Source organism: Choloepus didactylus, chromosome Y, assembly GCF_015220235.1.
Source record: "Choloepus didactylus isolate mChoDid1 chromosome Y, mChoDid1.pri, whole genome shotgun sequence".
Lineage (NCBI taxonomy): Eukaryota > Metazoa > Chordata > Mammalia > Pilosa > Megalonychidae > Choloepus > Choloepus didactylus.
Genome location: NC_051335.1, coordinates 12,505,326 through 12,514,459, shown reverse-complemented (window position 1 = coordinate 12,514,459; position 9,134 = coordinate 12,505,326). Strand labels below are relative to the sequence as shown.

Here is a 9,134-nt window from a genome sequence, read left to right as displayed (position 1 = left end):
AAGAAAGATATACAGCTATAGATATAGATATATAAATGGTAACCTTGTTTTGTGGTAATTATCTCTAAATTCATATGTTTTTGGCTATAAAGACTGTTCACCACTGTTGTGACCACGCAATTCATTTGATTAAGGGTGCTAGGGGGTCTTCCCTCATTTTAGCGGTGCTCCATGATGGAGTTCTCCTTTTCATGCTCTGATCACCTCCTTAGTCAAGAATCCTAAGGCTCCAGTGAAAATGCTCCAGGGATGGAGACATAGATATTCAGGTCTCATCTCAGGAAGACAAAAGCCATTTTGTTGTTTAAGAGCTTTCCATTTTCCCCTTGGTTTCCCTGGTTATACTCAATATTTTGGGTTAATGGATGGGGAGGCTTGAGGTGCCTCTAATATGCTGACCTTTGCAATCAATGCATTTATCTCCAGGCATTTGTGCGGTCCAGTCCCTGTGCCTACTCCTCAGCATCCTCCGTATATAAATGTCTGGCTGTATTAGGTTAGAACCCTTCTTCCCTCATCAATAGACCAGCTGCAGACACCAGCCTGCAAGGCATGGTTATATGAAACAGTGATTTTAACCTTGGTAGCTGGAACTTTCATCAATAATCCCAAATTCTTGTAACATTTCAAACATCTCTCTATTCTTATAAAGCTACCTACAGGAGAATAACATTTTAGGAAAACCAGTTCTGGGCTATATACCTATTCTTAGACAAGCAGGATTTTTCATTACATCAAGATGGCTTGACCTGTCTATATATCAAATAGACTAGCATGGGATAAAGCCTTATAAATAAATGGCATGCATGGATTTCTCCCTCATCATCACTTCTTTATTTTAGTGTTTGAAATCATGAGCACCAATAGTATAGTTTATCATGATGGAAGCAGATTTTACACTCCTATGTTCTAAACCTTGAATTTTCTCAATGCATCATAAAAATAGAACAGCGTGATTCACATTGAACTTAATGGGGATTGGGCATTTTTTGGTTTGGTAAAAAGTGCCTGGAGTTTAGAAACAGACAGTGGATCTTGATCTTAGCACTACCTACCACTTATAGCCAGTAAGGTCTTGGACAAGCTCCTTAAATTCAGAAACAGTTCTCTTGATCCCTTAAACTAAAATTTTCACATCTGTAACATGTTAACTTACCATTAACCCCTCATGGAGAGGCTGAAGAGCATATCTTATGGAATATTAAAGAGTTGAATGAGAAATGTCCTTTAAAATGTGCAGATTGATCTTCACGAGCACACCAGGTGGAAAGAATGGTGATAAAGAAAGCAAGAGGTAGATAAGAACAGTGTCGGTGGTCTCCTGTGATGTGCTCTCTGCTTTTCATTTTTTGTTGGGCTCATTACTCCCTCTGCTCTGTCCTTCCAAGGCACCCCCATATCTGTGCCATTAACCCTTTAACTTATCTCAACACACTTCCAGGAGTATTCAGTGGATGTTTCAATTCAGCGTTTTGCAAGACTGCGTCTTCCCATATATCCATAGACATTCCTAATCATTCTTTCATATTGGAGGTGGGAAGAGCAAGGCTGGACTCAGTCATGGAGGAACTAGTGAATTAGGAAGACAGGATGAGGAAGAGAGCCATTTCCTAAACTTATTCCATAGGGAAGAAGTGGAATCACAGGAAAAAAATCAGATGCCCAGTTGCTAGGACTAGGATGAGGCAGCAAAGTAAAGGGGAATCTCTCAACTCTCTCTGACTAGGGAATTGGTTTTCCCAGAATGTGGGGTAATGCTGAATCTACACTTGGGTACCTATGGCTCTCAGCTGGGTTTTGGGGGACTTATAACAGCTAATATTTCTGTGGTGGTTTTCACCTCACCAACCACATGAAGTAAGCATGATCTACTGATTTAGAAATGAGGCCATGAACTCAGAGAACTTAGTGGCTTTAAATGTCATGTCACTCTGGCTGAGACTGCTTGTTGCCTACCTAGTGTCACATCTTCCCTTCTTCCTTAGACAAAAGGTCCTGCTTATTTTCAAGGTGGCAACCCTACTAAAAGAATATATTTCCCAGCTGGGTGTGGTCATATGACTGAGTTCTGGCCCATGGGAAAGTTGTTGGGTGGCAATTCCAGAAAGGTGCTTTAAAAAGGTATGGGGAAGGAACTAAGATGGTGGCTAGGTGAGACAGGGCAAAAAGCACCTCCGTGAAAAACACTAGATAAAAACCAGAAAGTGACCCAGAATACCGGTTACAGTGATGCACCAGGTGGATGAGGTCTGCTAGCTCCACAGGGGCCGTATACTTGGTGAAACCAGGAGTCTGCATTCTGAAACGAGTGAGTAAGCTGGCTGGAAGATCTGCAGCCACGTGGCGGTCTGGGGAAGCCAGGGGTTGGTGTTTGGAGACCGGCTGGCTCTTTAAAAAAAAAAAAAAAGGAAAAACCCCGGAGCGGCTGCAGCTGCGATAGTGGGAACCATGCAGTAAAACACAGCAAGAGGGGGCTGGGCCGGCCTCTCGGTGTCTGGCCTGGAGGACAGCCCGCTGCAGATACCCTCGGGGCCGGGGGAACGGAGGGGAGAGCCGGAAGCAGAAAGAAACCCCATGGCTAGCAGCTGGCTCCCCGGAGGGCTGGATAAACTCCTGCCCGGGGCCGTGCCCACAGCCCAGAGCCCTGCCAGTTGTCCTGGAGCTGGGAAGGAGGAACTGTGCGAGGAGGGGGTGTTGAGATGCCCCGTTCGGCCATCTTTGCATCAGGCTGAGAGTGCCCCTGCACGGCCTGGCAGCCCGGGGCTTCCCTTGTGGGACAGCGCGCACTGGTGACGTAGCATGGCATTCCCTAGGCAGAGGTCCTGGAGGATCGCGGCTGGGTGGGGGGACCTGCTCAGAGAACCCAGGGACACTACGCCAAGTCCGGTGGTTTGTGGGACAGCGAGAGAGAAGGTCTGGGGCTGAACTGAAATGAAGGCTTAGACTCTTGCGGTGGCCTTGAATCTCTGGGAACCTGGGGGATTTGAATATTAAAGCTGCCCTTCCTCCCTGGCCACCCGGACACATGCCCCACATTCAGGGCGGACGGCTCCAGCAACACACCCAAACTTAGTTTTCCAACTGAACCCCACAAGAATTATTTCCCCACACACCACGGGGACAAGGTGGAGAACTGACTTGAGGGGTATAGGTGACTCACAGATGCCATCTGCTGGTTAGTTAGAGAAAGTGTACACCACCAAGCTGTGTTTCTGAAAAATTAGATTGGTATCTTTTTTTTTACAACTTGAAAGAACCCTATCAAGCAAAGCAAATGCCAAGAGGCCAAAAACAACAGAAAATCTTAATGCATATGATAAAACCAGACGATATGGAGAATCCAACTCCAAACACACAAATCGAGATTTCAGAAGAGACACAATACCTGGCACAATTAATCAAAGAACTACAATTGAGGAACAAAAACATGGCAAAGGATTTAAAGGATATCAAGAAGACCATGGCTCAGGTTATAAGCGACATAAAGAAGACCCTAGAAGAGCATAAAGAAGATATTGCAAGAGTAAATAAAAAAATAGAAGATCTTATGGAAATAAAAGAAACTGTTGGCCAAATTAAAAAGACTCTGGATATTCACAATACAAGATTAGAGGAAGCTGAACAATGTCTCAGTGTCCTAGAAGTCCACAGAACAGAAAATGAAAGAACAAAAGAAAGACTGGAGAAAAAAATTGAAAAAATTGAAATGGATCTCAGGGATACGATGGATAAAATAAAACATCCAAACTTAAGACTCATTGGTGTCCCAGAAGGGGAAGAGAAGGGTAAAGGTCTAGAAAGAGTATTCAGAGAAATTGTTGGGGAAAAATTCCCCAACCTTCTACACAATATAAATACACAAAGCATAAATGCACAGCGAACTCCAAATAGAATAAATCCAAATAAACCCACTCCGAGACATATTCTGATCAGACTGTCAAATACTGAAGAGAAGGAGCAAGTTCTGAAAGCAGCAAGAGAAAAGCAATTCACCACATACAAAGGAAACAACATAAGACTAAGTTGTGACTACTCAGCAGCCACCATGGAGGCGAGAAGGCAGTGGCATGACATATTTAAAATTCTGAGAGAGAAAAATTTCCAACCAAGAATACTTTATCCAGCAAAACTCTCCTTCAAATTTGAGGGAGAGCTTAAATTTTTCACAGACAAACAAATGCTGAGAGAGTTTGCCAATAAAAGACCTGCCCTACTTCAGATACTAAAGAGAGCCCTACCAACAGAGAAACAAAGAAAGGAGAAAGAGATATAGAGAATTTTAACAGACATATATAGTACCTTACATCCCAAATCACCAGGACACTCGTTTTTCTCTAGTGATCACGGATCTTTCTCCAGAAGCGACCATAAGCTGGGACATAAAACAAGCCTCAAGAAATTTAAAAAAAAAAAATTTGAATATACTCAAAGCACATTCTCCAACCACAATGGAACACAAATAGAAGTCAATAATTTTTGAATTGTAACTCCACTATTTACTTTCTACATGATATAAAATACACAAACTCTAATGACAAATCAGTGGTTTTGAACTCAATGTAAAATATGTAATTTTAGACAACTATATAAAGGTGGGGGAATGGAGGAGTATAGGAACATAGTTTATGTATCCTATTGAAGTGAAGGTGGTATCAAAGAAAAACAAGATTGTTATGGATTTAAGAGGTTAATTTTTTTAATCTTCATTTTATTGAGATATATTCACAGACCACGCAGTCATACAAAACAAATCGTACATTCGATTGTTCACAGTACCATTACATAGTTGTACATTCATCACCTAAATCAATCCCTGACACCTTCATTAGCACACACACAAAAATAACAAGAATAATAATTAAAGTGAAAAAGAGCAATTGAAGTAAAAAAGAACACTGGGTACCTTTGTCTGTTTGTTTGTTTGTTTCCTTCCAAGAGGTTAATTTTAAGCCCCACAGTAAACACAAAGAAATTATCGGAGAATATAACCATAGAAATCAAAAGTAGAGTATGGGTTAAGAGAAATGGGGGAAGGGGCAATGGGGAGTTAAGAAATGAGTGTAGGGTTGCTGTTTGAGGTAAAGGGAAATTTCTAGTAATGGTTGGTGGGGAAGAGCATTACAACATTCTAAATGTGATTAATCCCACTAATGGAAGGCTAGGGAGGGGGTGGAATGGGAAGATTTAGGCTGTATATATGTTTCCACAATTGAAAAAAAAAAAAAAACAGACAGTCTAAATAGATGACAATTGAATGCCAAGGATGAACCTGGATGGGATTGGAGGATGGAGGACAGGAGGCTCAAAGGGACACAGTTGAGACATAAGGAAAAGGAAATATAGAATGTAAGCTTTGTATCATTGTTGAATCTCTTGTACTTCTTAGCTGCGCTTAATGGGATTGCATAAAAGAATGTTCTTGTTCATGGGAAGTGTATATGTGAATTATAGTGTATGTTCAAGGATGTGTGCAGCTAGCTCTCATATGTTCAGAAGACAGAGCAATAGATGATGGATGATAGATAGGGAGGGAGGGAGGGAGGGAAAGAAATAGCAATGTGACAGGATGTTAAAGTTGGTGGATTGGGCTATCGGGGGAGGGGGGTCAGTGTATGATGGAATTCTGTGTATGGGATTAGTATTGTTTTTGCAACTGTTTCTATAACTTTGAATTTATTTCAAAATAAAAAATAAAAAAATAAGGTATGGGGTGGAGGAGGCAGAGAAGAGGCTCAGAGCCATGGCAGCTGTGGCGGCTGCAGTGGCATTGTGGGCCGTATCCTGCAGGTTTCTTCCAAGGTAAACTTCATCTGGTATCCAGCATCCTCCTTCTCTTCTTCTTCAGTGCCAACTGTAAAACTTTTCATTAATGGGAAATTTGTTGAATCCAAAAGTGACAAATGGATTGAGAGCCACAACCCAGCCACCAATGAAGTAATTGGTTGGGTCCCTCAGGCTACTACGGCTGAAATGGATGCAGCTGTTGCTTTCTGCAAATGTGCTTTTCCCACACGGGCAGACACTTCAGTTTTAAGCCTTCAGCAGGTACTGCTCTGCTATCAACAACTTATTAAAGAAAACTAGAAAGAAATCTCCAGGTTAATCACATTGGAACAAGGAAAGACCCTAGCTGATGCTGAAGGAGATGTATTTCGAGGCCTTCAGGTGGTTGAGCATGCCTGTAGTATGACATCCCTCATGCTGGGACAGACCATGCCATCCATCACCAAGGACATGGACCTTTATTCCTACCATCTGCCCCTGGGTGTGTGTGCAGGCATTGCACCATTCAATTTTCCTGCCATGATCCCCCTTTGGATGTTTCCTATGGCCATGGTGTGTGGAAATACCTTCCTAATGAAACCATCAGAGCGAGTCCCTGGAGCAACTATGCTTTTAGCCAAGTTGCTCCAGGACTCTGGTGCTCCAGATGGAATACTGAACATCATCCATGGACAACATGAAGATGTAAATTTTATTTGTGATCATCCGGACTTCAAAGCAATCAGCTTTGTGGGATCCAACCAAGCAGGAGAGTACATCTTCAAGAGAGGGTCAAGACATGGCAAGAGAATTCAAGCCAACATGGGAGCCAAGAACCGTGGAGTGGTCATGCCAGATGCCAATAAGGAAAATACCCTGAACCAGCTGGTTGGGGCAGCATTTGGAGCAGCCGGTCAGTGCTGCATGGCTCTTTCAACAGTGATTCTTGTGGGAGATGCTAAGAAATGGCTGCCAGAGCTGGTGGAGCACGCCAAAAACCTGAGAGTCAATGCAGGAGACTAGCTGGGAGCCGATCTTGGCCCACTGATAACCCCCCAGGCTAAAGAGTGAGACTGTAATCTGATTGATAGTGGAACAAAGGAGGGAGCTTCCATCCTCCTTGATGGATGAAAAATTAAAGTCAGAAGCTATGGAAATGGCAACTTTGTTGGACCAACCATCATCTCAAATGTCAAGCCAAATATGACCTGTTACAAAGAAGAGATTTTTGGTCTAGTTCTTGTGGTTCTGGAGACAGAAACATTGAATGAAGCCATCAAGATCGTAAATGACAATCCATATGGAAATGGAACTGCCATCTTAAACACCAATGGAGCCACAGCTCGAAAATATTCCTACCTAGTGGATGTCGGACAGGTGGGTGTGAATGTTCCCATTCCAATGCCTTTGCCAATGTTCTCATTTACTGGCTCACGATCTTCCTTCAGGGGAGACACAAATTTCTATGGCAAATAGGGCATCCAATTCTACACTCAGTTAAAGACTGTCACTTCTCAGTGGAAAGAAGATGCTACTCTTTCTTCACCTGCTGTAGTCCCTATAATGGGCCGTTAGAAACACGTTTATTCCAGATTCAGTCCATCATGAGTAATCTCCTTTTATTGCTGACCAACTTCACTTGCCAACTTTGCTCAGATAATTAACATTTCCCTAGGATTGGAATACCTTTGTAACTAATATCTTTTTCAGGACCATTTGCCCCTGCAAAGTTGCTACAGGGAGACTCCTAGTATAACTTTGAAACCAGATTTTCACTCGTTCCTCATACTTCCATTTTTGAGGTAACTATTGTAACTGTGAAATGCTTATCTGGAATGAGAGCTTAGATCTGTTTTTTAAGAATTCTCCCCTTTTCTGAAGACTGTAAAGAAGATCTTCCAATAATTGGAAGAATTCTTAGATGGGGAAATTGGATAGAAATGATTCACCCTTTGGTTGGTCCTCAGACACAGCTCCAGATAAATGCGGATGAAGGAGAGCCTCTGCCAAGTTTTTCTGAGCCTCTAATTTATCCCACACTGCACAAAAAATAATCTATTTCTCCTAATCCCAATATTGTAACAACTGTGTCTTTCTATTTTGAGTGCTACTTTGTTGTCTTAAAGATTTGTGACCATTATTTAACTTTATTATTGTCAGTGTTCCAGCTTCTTAAAATCACCACCCATCAAGGATTATTTAGTGTGTGTTGGGTAAATCAACTTTTTTATAATGTGTGCCAAGTGTTAAGTTTCAGGGTTTGCTTCAGCAATCATTAATTAATGCTTCAACCATTAATTAAGACCTTCACGATGCGAAATTTAACCCAGAAATTAAGGGGTGTCCCGATCATGTAAGAGGGCAAGACTTGCCCTAAGCAAGTCTAACCTGATATTACTTGCCTTACTAGAATTTTATATATTCTTTCCTCTTGCTTGCAGTTTTTATTAGTGATACTTTTTAATGAAAAAAAATCTTTAATTTGGAGTAATTGGTAGGGGTCTAAGAAAGTTCCAAGCTTTTTGTGACACAAAGTAATTAAAAAAAAAAATGCCTTGACAGATTCTAGTGCTACCATTAATTCAAGTGTCTTTATGCTTTTTGTTTCTTTGATATACCCAATCTCTAGGTCAGAAAAGAATTGATGTGCTAGACAGAATGGGTTCTGTCTTTCTGACTTAGTTTTACACCCAGTGAGCTAGGAGAAGGCTGATGGCGCTGATAGAGTAATCTCTGTTCCTCAGCCAGATGGCATAGGTCATTTATATTTCTGCTTTCTGATTAGTCACTTAGATAGTGCTAATCTACTACATAGGGATTATTCAGTGAATTAAAATGGTGAAACACTTTGAAAATATTTGTACATACTCTGGGCTTCAGGCTTAATACTACCAGCTACTGAACAGACTTTCAGAATCTTCAATCACTTAAAGTGACTGGAACTTTATGAAGAACCTAAGACCCTAATGGGACTCTTCATTTTTGGATTTGCCTTCCTTTTGGTGAGGTAATAGAGATTTATATTTTGAGAATAGAATGCCCCTTGTTTTATCTCTATCACAGCTGGCAACTAGTAGTGGTATTTAATCCAATCCAACGGTTATAGACTGGGTTGAATAAAAGGTCATATTGTCTAAATTCCAAATGGAATTAAATATAATCACAGAGACTCCTAAGTTTTCCTTACATCTAAGGGAAATCACATTTTTAAAAATATGGACTAATCAGAATAGTGTTGCTCTAATTGGAATCAACGCACTCATTTGGCCACTACTTGCTGCTCTGAAGAGTTTCTTGTTTCTTAGAAGGAAAAAAATTGTACAGTTACGGTCCTGCTAGTAGCAGTTAAAACATTCACTATTTTATTTTCT

At 41.3% G+C, this 9,134-nt stretch overlaps 1 pseudogene; it reads left to right on the top strand.

Annotated features, from left to right (window-relative positions):
- Window positions 1-5,740: 5,740 nt before the first annotated feature.
- Window positions 5,741-7,338, top strand: LOC119524310 (annotated as a pseudogene).
- Window positions 7,339-9,134: the final 1,796 nt, after the last annotated feature.